Source organism: Suncus etruscus, chromosome 13, assembly GCF_024139225.1.
Source record: "Suncus etruscus isolate mSunEtr1 chromosome 13, mSunEtr1.pri.cur, whole genome shotgun sequence".
Taxonomy (NCBI): domain Eukaryota; kingdom Metazoa; phylum Chordata; class Mammalia; order Eulipotyphla; family Soricidae; genus Suncus; species Suncus etruscus.
Genome location: NC_064860.1, coordinates 96,128,549 through 96,141,115, shown reverse-complemented (window position 1 = coordinate 96,141,115; position 12,567 = coordinate 96,128,549).

Below are 12,567 nucleotides of genomic sequence, written 5' to 3'. Positions count from 1 at the left end.
ATTTCTATTGTCTCTGGATGTATATAGGTTTGTACTGGTTTTTGAGTCACACCCAGCAGTGCTCAGGGGTTACTCCTGGCTCTGCGCTCAGAAATTGTTCCTGGCAAGCACGGGGAACCATATGGGATGCTGGGTTTTGAGCCACTGTCCACCCTGGATTGGCTGCTTGCAAGGCAATGCCCTACTGTTGTGAGAGGTCTCCGGCACTGAATATTACTACCATAATAATATCTGGATATTATTACCATACTGTCTTCTATTTTTCTTATATCCCACAGATAAGTGCTATTACTCTATGTCTCTCTTTCCCTCTGATCATTTCACTCAGTATAATAATCTCCATGTCCATCCATGCCTTAGCAAACTTCATGACTTCATTTCAGATCCAGTTTCCTTTTTCATTTGTTATTTGGGCCACATCTTCAGTGCTCAGGGGTTACTCCTGGCTCTGCACTCAGAAATCACTTCTGGCTTGGAGGACCACAGGAAATACTGGAGATCAAATCCACATCCATCCCGGGTCAGCCACCTGCAAGGCAAATGCCCTACCACTGTGCTACCACTCCAGCCCCTCATATCCAGTTTTCTGAGGCCTCTCGCTGTCAGCCAGAACTGAGCAAAGGGTTCAAGCTGAGGAAAGCCCCCTTGAGCTCCTTGGGGAATCTGCCCCCCTGAATTTCAGCAAGCAGCACCACATCTAGCTGTGGGTCCAGCTGTGGGCATCTTTCAGGCGACTCTGTCCCAGTCTCTGCTTGTCCCCTCTCCCCACTTCACCCAGCAGTCGTCTGCTTTGAGGAGACTCAGGTCACACGCGTTAGTGAAGCCCACGACTTGGAGGACCAGTTTAGAAGTCAATAAAAGGCCGCATTGCTCCCTGACCTTGAAAAGTCTCAACATATACCCCACATGCAGGGACCAACCCAGGTTCAAATTCTAGTACTATCTTTTTTGTTGGTTTTGGTTTGGTTTGGTTTTGAGGCCACACCCGGCATTGCTCAGGGGTTACTCCTGGCTCTGCACTCAGAAAGCATGCCTGGCAGACTCAAGGGACATTATGGGATGCTGGAGATTGAACCCGGGTCAGTCGCATGCAAGGCAAATGCCCTACCCACTGTGCTATTGCTCAGGCCCCCCGAATACCACCTATAGTGCCCCAGCACTCCTGGAATGAGCACAGAGACAGGAGTAAACTTAGAGCACCACTGGCTCAGGGTTTACTAAGCCAAACAAACAAAAACAAAAAAGAAAAAAATTATGTTGCCCCCAAAATACTCTGATTTTAAAATTGGGACCAGAGAGATAGCACAGCGGTAGGGCATTCGCCTTGCATACGGCCAGCCCAGGAAGGACAGGTTCAATTCCCAGCATCCCATATGGTCCCCAAGCCTGCCAGGGGCGATTTCTGAATGCAGAGCAGGGAGCGACCCCTGGGCATTGCTGGGTGTGGCAAAAAATATTTTAAGTTGAAGACATTTCAAGATTAACAGATGAGAGAGAGAGAGAGAGAAAAGAGAGAGAGAGAGAGAGAGAGAGAGAGAGAACCTCTAAGCAACCTTTTTCTTTTCTTTTCTTTCTTTTCTTTTTTTTTAGCAACCTTTTTTTTTTTTTTTTTTTTTTTTTTGGTTTTTGGTTTTTGGGTCACACCCGGCGGTGCTCAGGGGTTCCTCCTGGCTGTCTGCTCAGAAATAGCTCCTGGCAGGCACGGGGGACCATATGGGACACCGGGATTCGAACCAACCACCTTTGGTCCTGGATCGGCTGCTTGCCAAGGCAAACACCGCTGTGCTATCTCTCCGGGCCTAGCAACCTTTTTCTAATTAAAATATTAGACTTCAACCAATTTCTCTCCAAGGTGAAGAGCAGGTGAAACCAGTTCCAAACCCCTTCCTTACCCAAAGGGTTTCAGGATCCCCAGGAAGATGCAAAGACCCTGGGGCTATACAGACCATCTCTACCAGCCTGAAGTCCCCTCTATTCTCCTGTCTTTCCTAAACAAATCATTTCACTCCCCCAATCAGAACCTCCCTCTCTTTCCTTTCTCCTCTCAATGTCGGTGCAGTCTTTCATCATTTACTGTTCCAGTTCCTGCCTTTGGTGGGTTCATATTCTTGCGAAAAAGAAACCTCCTCCTCCTCCTCCTCCTCCTCCCACTAGTCTGTGTCTTCCCAGTTGAATTCTCAGACCTCAAGCAGAATCTAAGCACGTAGAGGAAACTGCTAGTTTCCTTGGCCCATATTGCTCTGTGCAAGGAGCCACTGGTCAAAAAAGTGTAACAGTGGTTAAAAACAACAACAGCAACAACAGACAAGCTCAAGGAATGACTGTCTTAGTCAAACAAACTTACAGTCACTGGAGCCTTTTATTCATGGTGAGCTGAGGCTCTGGATGCCATGCTTGTTGCAAAATTCTAATAATTCTAGACACAAATAAAATAAAATACAAACAGACACAGGAAGAAAATTCCCAGACCAGTGGTGCTCCTTTTCCCCCTGGATTTTCTTCCCAAGGTCTAGTCCTGATGTTTAGAATGTCTTCCTCAATTCTCTAGCTCCCAGGAAAATTTTGGGAGTGATCACAACAGAGATTTGATGGGAAGAAAAAACCTGCTCTCTCTCTCTCTCTCTCTCTCTCTCTCTCTCTCTCTCTCTCTCTCTCTCTCTCTCTCTCTCTCTCTCTCTGTCTCTCTCTGTCTCTCTCTGTCTCTCTCTGTCTCTCTCTCTGTCTCTCTCTGTCTCTCTCTCACTCTCTCTGTCTCTCTCTGTCTCTGTCTCTGTCTCTGTCTCTCTCTATCTCTCTCTCTCTCTCTCTCTCTCTGCTTTTTCTTATGCTGTGATCAAAGCCCTGGAAATGAAAGTGTTAGAAGAAAAGAAGAGATTTTGACAAGAGTTTCTCTCATAGAAGCACTCAGACTGGCTCCGCCCCTGGAGTCTCCTCAAGACAAAGGAATTGTGGAGAGGGGACAAATCAATACAGCATAATGGTATTACTGAGTTTGGGGAGATGAGGAGAGAGGAGACAGGGGACCTTAAAGGGCTGATTTGGGAAGGTTTGCTAGGCAGATTCTGACAAGCATCTGCATAAATTAGTTCTTCTTCCTGCCTGGTACCAAAGATGGGAGGAAAGTCTTTTGATGTCTATTGTTTCTCAATTATCTTCAGCATAAAGTAATCCTAGAGAGAGAGAGAGAGAGAGAGAGAGAGAGAGAGAGAGAGAGAGAGAGAGAGAGAGAGAGAGGAGGGAGAGACAGACAGAGAGAGACAGAGATAGAAACAGAGACAGAAATAAACAGAAAGAACAGGAAATAAGGTGTTTTGGTGTTTTGCCTTGCACAGCCAACCCACGTTCAACAGCCAGGAGCAAAGAGCCAGGAATAGGCCCAGAGCCCAGCCAGGTGTGGCTCAAAACCCCAAAATAAAGAAAGGGATTCTGGGGCCAGAGCGATAGTACATTGGGCAACAGGTTAGTTCTCAGTATCCCAATGGTCCCCTAAACCTGTTAGGAGTAATTTTTGAGCACAGAGCCAGGAGTAACCAACCCCTGGGAGCCTCCAGGTGTGGCCCCAAGACCAAAGCATAAATTAATAAAGGAACCCTTACCTCTTTGGTGGGGAACACACTCTGCTTCTATTATCAGTGCCACAATAATCATATATAAATAATAATAACAACTCTGCTCAGATGGTCCATGCTAAATACAGCCCTCTCCACCCTTTGAATTCCTGTTGAGCAGCTTTGAGAGAGCACCCACCCCCCACTACAGGAAGAGAAACATAATTGGAAAAGCCATTAGAAATATCACTTGGAAAGAGTGTGGAACTTTTTTTTAATTTAAACTTTTATTTCAAGGTTGGAGCATCAAGAGACATTTTCCTCATATTTTTAGCCTAAGCTATTTTAAAATGACAAAGTTCAAATTTACATAAAACATTCTCACTGTGATTCAGATTGTGGCAATTGCCCCCAACAGAAGCTCTAATAAGGGTGTGGGGTGAGGGAGGATTGGGAGGAATAGGTCAAAGCTCAAATGGGCATGGGAAACTTTTTTTCCATTTTTAATTATTAATTTTAATTTGGGGCTTACAATTTTTTGTTTCTCTTGGGCATAATTCCTACATCACATCCAGCACAAGAATAATTTTTTTAATTTTTAATTATTTTCTATTGGGGGCCTACAATAATGTTAATAATAGTTTCTCACGATCATAATTCCAATACCACATCCACCCCAGTGTACTGTCTCAAGGAATGGGATTTTTTTAAGTGTTTTATTGAAGCATTACATGTAACTTTACATACAAAAAAAAACTGGTTTTCACTTAACATATTATATTAGGTTGAAGAGCATCACCCCCTTCTTATACACACACACACACACACACACACACACACACACCACATACCCCACACCTAGGCACATGCATGACTATCCAGAATCTTAGAACATTACCTCACTGATATCTTTACAAATACAACTATGAGTTAAACTAAGGTTCATTGCCTAGGAGCCAAGGGTCCTGTCCTGATCCAATGTGTCTGGTGAGATCATGGGGAGACTTTGGGCATGGAGTCACACTCAGGAGAAAGCTGAAAGGAGAAGACCCTATATTCACACAGGCAGACATTGGAAGGATGAGGCTGCAAGCCAGGGGTTGCTGGCAATGTCCAGGAACTGGAAAAAATAGGAAGAATAGTTCCAGGAGCTTCCAGAGACCTCTGCTCACTCCTTTATCTATGTTTCCATTGGCCAAATGGTGTGTCGTCCCAAGACACCTGACTTGTCTCCTGAGGAACTAACATACCCACTTAGCCCAATGGCCTAAATGCCTTTCTACTAAGACAGACATTATTTATACTGTATAGACTTAGGATATTATTTCAGTGGTTCCAAGGAATGCATTTCTTGAAAGAACCACTAGAAGCATTTAGAAACATCTATATTTTAGCTTCTAGACAGCTCCTTAAGCAACCTTTCTGTATTCTAGAATAGAATAGAATGTTGTCTAGACACTTTTCTAGCCTTGTTCATTGAGTAGTATAGAAGAAGCATTTTCTCTGTCATTAAAAACCACTCATGAACGTCATTTAATGGTTTTGTAATAAATGCTACATTATGATGTGAGCATAATTTTATTATAATAGATGATAATGACAATAAAATGCCCATTCTGTTCAATGTCTTCTTGTTCCAGGAAATAATATGGAGATGAATGTATCTATGTATATGAAAGGTTAGGGCTTTTTTCCTCATTGTTTTGCATTTGGTACTATCACATTCTGTTTTAATTTAAATCATTCGTTAAAATATTAATCACTTGGGGCCGGGCGGTGGCGCTAAAGGTAAGGTGCCTGCCTTGCCTGCGCTAGCCTTGGACAGACCGCGGTTCGATCCCCCGGTGTCCCATATGGTCCCCCAAGCCAGGAGCAACTTCTGAGCACATAGCCAGGAGTAACCCCTGAGCATTACTGGGTGTGGCCCAAAAACCAAAAAAAAATATATATATATACGAATCACTTTAAATTTTCTAATTAAAGGCCAGAAAGATAATCTGGGAATTAATGTTCTTGCCTTGCATGCGACAGACCCAGTTTGGAGATCACATATGGTCCTCCCAACCCTACCAGTAGTGACCCCTGAACACAGAGCCAAGAGCATGACTAAATGTGGTCCCAAAAGGCAAGATAACTAAATAACTTACTAATTTGGCTAAATTAGCTTCAAGGATTCTGACCATTTATACCCCACATGCATTGTGTTCATTGATCCATCATAGCACCCTCCACCTCAGGGTGGCCTGCAGCTTTGCTGGGAGGGGGGAATATGAAATCCATAAACTGCTTTGCCAGTAGGAATGCCAGTAGGTAGCCTACCCTCTGCCCCCTGCTCTCCCAGATCTGCTGGGTCTTAAGAGGAAGGGGTTAGACTAACACATCCCTGAAGCAGTGAAGGCTGTTTCTCCCTCCTTGAGCATGACCTTATTTCATGGCTTCATTTACATTATGGCTCACCTTGAACCATATCAAGCAGAACTAGAAACTTTGACCAAGAGCGAACAGCCAAAAAGTCCACTCCTACTTGCTTAGGCTCTGTTGTTTTTTTGGTTTTTTTTTGTTTAGGGGCCACACTTGGTGGCTATCTGAGGTTACTCTGGCTTTGCATTCAGAAATCACTCCTGGTAGGCTCAGGGAACCATATGAGATGCTGGGAATCAAACCCGGGCCAGCCAAGGACAAGGCAAATGCCCTTCCCTCTGTAGTATTGCTCTGGCCCATTACTTATCCCCCCCCCCCCTTTATAACTAGATTGTAAGACCATACTCAGAAGTGTTCAGGCTTATTCCTGACTCAGTATTCAAAGATCACTCCTGGTAGGACTCGGGGGACCATCTGAGGTATTGAGAATTAAACCCACGTTAGCAGCGTGCAAGGCAAGTGCCTTACCCACTGTATTATTCCTCCACTATTTCAACCAGCCCCGCACATTGTTAAAAATAAGGAGAATCGTTTATCCTGCCATTCTGCAGGGCCTGGGGAGGTGGTGTCTGCCTCCATGGAGTTGGCTGGAGCCCAGGACCTTCATTGGTAGTGGCCCAACTCTGGGGTCCTGACTGAGCCCTGCAGGGGGCATTACGTGCTACTTCTGCTTCCTCACACCAAGGGATCATTTATACAAAGATGGAGGCTGCTGGTCTTTTACAGCCTGACTGTATGTCAATGGGCCCATTTTCTGATGGTGACACAGACACAGGGACACACACTGCACACGCGCAGTTTAAAACCTATTTGCCACGGCACAGCTGTGTCATGAGACATCTCTGCCAGAATGAAACTGTAGTGAAAAAGGGGTCCATTTCTGGACATTCTGGAAAGGGTCCCACTGCCAGGTTTATCCCTTTGACAGATGAAACCACTTACCTGGGGTTGTCCATCAGAATAGCCCCATTTTCTTGCTGGCACTCTCTCCCATTAGTCTCTGGTCCCATGTCTCCGCTAAAGCACTCTTGATGCTTTGGGTCCCCTTCATTGACCAATGGCCCCCACGCCCCTGGAGAAAGGTGACTTTGAAAGTGTTCCTGGGAGCACATGACATGTTGGAAATTACCATATAAACTGATGATGGTCTGGAGTTCTGTTATCCACTAGGTCACCTACAATTGAAGGGGAAATATTAGGGGTTCCTGCCATAGTCTATACCCTTGACCTCATGTTCTACTGATCTCCAGGAGAGGGAACTTGTCCTCTTCATGGAAAAATGTCCAAAACTGCAGTGGTGCTTGAACCTGGTCACCTCTCTCAGCCACGTCGGCTGTGAGGTGAGGAGCAAGATCCCAGGGTCTGGGTTAGCTGAGGCCTTTGAAACAAGTGGTTTTGCAGCGATAGGCCTCAGATCTCAAAGGTCAGCTGTGTCCCCAGGGAAAAGGCCCCTTGAGACAAAGCCAGTGTATGGGGTAGGGGGCAAAGAGCAGGGCTTGATGGTGAAGGATAAAAAAATTTTAACACACATACACACACACACACACACACACACACACACACACAATCTTTTAATCCAGTGTGGGGACTTTCCTTGGTACAAGGCCCTAAGCCAGAACTTAAGTGACCCACTTTCTTTCTGTTCTGAGTAGGATAGAGCTGCATGGCAGAAGTCAAAAGTTACAACAAAAGAACCCTTTAAAATATCCTTGTTGATTGCTGTGTGTGTGTGTGTGTGTGTGTGTGTGTGTGTGTGTGTGTGATGCAAGATAGTTTTTTTAGAACAAAAATGATTTCAAAAGATATGAGCAGGGGAGAAGGAAAAAAATACGTATTCAGGAAAGAACACAACTTGAAAGAATAAGCAAAGAATAGAGACAATCAAGAAACATGCTCAAGGTAAGAACACAAGCTTGAAGAACAAACCTCTTCACTGTTGGTTTGCGGGGGGGCGGGGGGGGGGACCTCAATTGTCAGTGCTCAAGGCTTACTCCTGGCTCAGTGTTCAGAGATCATTCCTGAAGGGGCTCAGAGGACCTTCTGCTCTGCCAGGGATTCAAACTAGTCTAATACCTTACCCGCTATATCCAATCTCTCTGAGCCCAGAACTTTGATTTTCACCAGCAAAGAAAGTGTTTTTTTGAAAATGAATTCTGTAGCAGGAGAAAAAATCGCTTGCCTTTTGAACATCCTCCTCTAATATATTCTGTTCTATTTCTGCAGGAAGATTCTCGTTTTAGGCTTGTCAACATGGTTTGATGCATCCCAGGTGCACAAGGCAGAAAAATGAGCCCCAGCCCTTTTTTGGCAATCGCTGCTCAGAGCAGAGCTGCCGGGAAAATGAATCTCATGGGATTGTTGGTGTTGGCTCAACCCCGAGAAGCCAACTTGCTGCAGAAAGATGAGAGTTACATGGACTGACTTCAGAACTGATCATCCATCAAGGGAGCGGCTGTGGGTGGGAATAGCACCTCCCAGTAAGGTGTACTGAAGCACACACCTAAAGAAACTCAACACGAGTACCTAGATGGAGGCCAGCCTTTAAGGAGAGGTCAGGGGAGGAGGCCTGTGAGGAGCATATGAGCAAAGAGAAGTTTGGGCATGGAGAGACATTCCACACAGAGACAGAGCTTGGAAGTACCAAGAGAAACACAGATGGTCTCTGAGTCCAGTCATATCCATTGCAGCTATGAGCTTGGTCGTGCCAGGCAGAGTTCTTGCCCCTTGCAGCAAGAGAAGTGTCTTTCTCTGCCAACAGGCCCATGAACCGGGGAGCATGAGTGACAAGATGTGATTAGATTCAGTTTGAATGGCGCCTTCAACAAGCCAGGGTGGAGGCCTCTCCTTCTCTACCCCAGGAGTCGACTTCTGAGATACAGGAGATTTCTAGCCAATTTCCTATAGAGACAGAGTCACAGGCAATGATAGAGAAGGGCAGCTTGACCCACTCCCAAGATCTGGTTCCTAGAACCTTGTTTGCTGGCACTTTATAACAAAATGCCCTTTGCAGGCCACAGTCTCAGCACCATATTTGTTCATGTGGTTATGTTGGTTAGTGTGACCATGTTGCTTAGTGTCACCATATTTGTTGGTGTGTCTATGTTGGTTAGTGTGGCCATATTTGTTAGTGTGGCCATGTTGGTGATTGCCACCATAATCGTTAGTATGGTTATATTTGTTATTTAGTGTACATAATGGCTACCATCACTATATTGGTTAGTGTCACCATGTTGGTTAGTATATAGTTATACTGGTTACCATCACCATATTGATTAGTCTCACCATATTTATTTCTCTTACCATGTTGGTTAATGTGGCCATATTAGTTTGTCTTGTTGGTGAGTATCCTCATATTGATTACCATCACCGTATTGGTTAGTACCACCATATGGATTAGTATAACAACATTTGTTCCTGTTCCTAGGTGGTTAGTATCACCATTTTGGTTCCTGTCTCATGTCAGTGAGTATTATGCATTAGCCATCCCAGAAAATATTTCTCCAATCTAAGGCAACATCAGTCCTAAACTAGCCTTTCTCAAGTCATCCATGGCCTTTTCATGGTGCATTTACACTCTCTGTTTCCAGTCTTGCTGTGTATGGGAAGGGTAGTGGGGCCCAGGGCCATACACTTGGACATAATACCCTGTGGGCATCATACAAGCCATTGGTATAAGTTGACATTATACAGGCTCCTCCTTGCTGAATCATTCATCCTGACTCCCCTGGAATGTGGTGCTGGCAGGAAGGAGACAGGAAAGCCGTTTTAGGACTGGGTATCAATTCCAGTAAGGAAAAGCTGCCCCCCACGGCCATGGATGGATTCCTGTGCTGCCGAGTAACTGTTGGTCTCCCCCAGCTGTTAACAGAAAAAAAATGAAACAGGCATTTAGCAGCAGTAGGAGGTGGACTAGCCTGGGGAAGGGGTCAAGAGGGGACCTCTACCCCCTTTCTCTGCCCATACGCCACTTGGAGGGAGGGGTGGGACTGAGTGTCTCGGGAGCATCGAGGCCATTCAGCACGTCTACACTACCTGTCACACGTCTCCTGATATAAGGAAACATCCTGGATGTTTAAACAATAATCACTTCTTGCTCACAGCTGGCATGATGCCAGGAGGGTTCTGCCAGGACCTGCTTCCTGCTGTGAGGGGAGGGAGAGAGAGGAGAACACTGAGATCAGCACACACAGGCAGATACATGCCTCATCAGAACCTAGTAACCTCCAAGACTCCACATCCAAATCCCCAACATTCGGTCCCATGATGCTCTAGGGAAGATGCTCCAGGCTAGGATGAGGGGCACATGCTTCCATTTCGATCCTGCTATCTATTCCCTCCGCTGTCAGTCACTCCCGCTTCTCCTGGCCTCCACTAGAGGGCGCCATCTGATGCTGAATGGCTCTTGGTGGGTCATGGAACTGACACTCAGCTAAAGAAGGAAAGGGGGGGTGTTCTTTTTTTTAACTGAAACCCAATTGCAAACATGTTTGTAATCATGGTGCTTAAATAAGGATATTATTTTTAATAAAAGAAGGAAAATATCCCCCCACAGATCCTGAGACCCATCCTCATTTTCTCTCTAACCCCTTTCCCAACCCTCTCCACTAGAGTTCAGCACACAAAAGTGAGCACCACACACACACACACACACACACACACACACACACAGACATCACAATCTATGCACATACCCCACAAATGTCCCAACATGTCACACACATACAACATACATTCCCCACACAGTGTGATATCTACCACATACATACCAAATATATATACACATTAGATGGCATGCAGCATATGCACTGCACATCACATATACCCACATGCCTATAAAGACACATATATACATACCAACATAATGTGTACCTATAAATCACCCCACACGTTGTATATCCAACCCAAGATGAATCTGAATCAAGATCATTTATGAAATAATCCAGACCAGGTTGAGGGTGAAACACGTATATTCTGGCAGTCTTCTACCTCATATCTTCAGCAAGATGCCTGCCAGAACTGTTTTTATTGAGTCCAGAGACCACCCCTGGGTGGGCAGGAAGGACAGAGTAAGGACGGACATCTCAGGCTATCCTCAGCCAGACCCACCCGGGTTGACAAGGAAGACCATCTCTATTTTGGGATAAATATATGTTGTAAACAAACATACCAAGGAACCAGAGATGATCTTTGCTTTAGGTCAAATAAGGTGTAATCTAGCATATCCCCACATGTACATGCATACACACATTCTACACAAGCACAGCATAAACATACAAGCCACACGCATATACTATAGACACGTATACCCTATGCATACATGCATTAAAATACATGCCATGTGCCCACACGACACATACACGTATCCCATGCACAAATACCATGCACATCTATACATAAACACAGTACATACACACATGTACATAAACACTACACAGAGAGGCTCCTGTGTGCACAGTTAAAAGCTCAAGAGTGGTGAGAGTTACCTAGAAACAGGCCAAAGGCAACAGCACAACAAACCCTATCTGCTCCCTTCCAAATAGGCTGGAGGTCCAGGGCACCCACACTTTGCAGGGCTCTCTGTCAGACTCACCCCTGCTTACTGTATGGATCTTTTGGGACCAAGCAAACGGAGAGTGGGCTCATTATAGATGCTCCTCTTCCTTTTACTCTTGCATCTAATATAGGCTTGTCTTCCAAAGTCTCCCCTGATGCACCATTGGCCCAGATAAAGGAATGCTTTACCTTTGTAAGTTCCAAGCAATGCCAATGCAGAGAACAGTTATGCTACAATAAGGTTAAATGTTTTCCTTGTTCCCTCCTTTAGGTGGCACCAGAACCAAATGCAAGTTATGAATCTCAAGGAAGCTCTTTGAATAGTCCCTTATCTCTGAGCACCAACCAATTCATGCTTATTTTATTTTAGCCAGTGAGACGGGTGAATCAGTCGTTCTATGAACACTCACCCTCACGGTAAAGACAACCACAAGCACAGAAGACTAAGATGATATTAATTATATGACCCGTGAATGATTGAGCCTTCTGCCATGTTTTCTGATTGAATAGACAAATATGGTATCTCTACTTTTATAATTCTGGCTAAAATTATACTGGGCATTCTTTGTATTTTATTAAATTGGCTATCTATGTCTTTATTTGCTTACTCTGTAACTGTAGCATTGATGACAGTCCAGGGCATAAATGAGTATTTGGGGGGGGGGGTCACACCCGGCAGTGCTCAGGGGTTACTCCTGGCTCTACATTCAGAAATCACTCCTGGTAGGCTCGGGGGACCATATGGGATGCCAGGATTTGAACCCTGTCCTGCTTGCAAAGCAAACGCTCTACCTCCATGCTAATAGATGAGTATGCATAGCCAAGGACAAAAGAACAAAGTGTAGAGATAATGAATGTGCTTACACAAAGCAATCCTAATACATAGATAGAAATGCTTCTGACACTAAAACCAAAAACTTCTGGAAGTTGGGAATCATGTGTCTTCTTGTTGAAAACAAATATTTACTTTCATTTAGAAATAGAACTATAGTCTCCCTGCCTTCTCATACTTACAGACGCCCTGGCAGCCAAAACCATGCCCCCC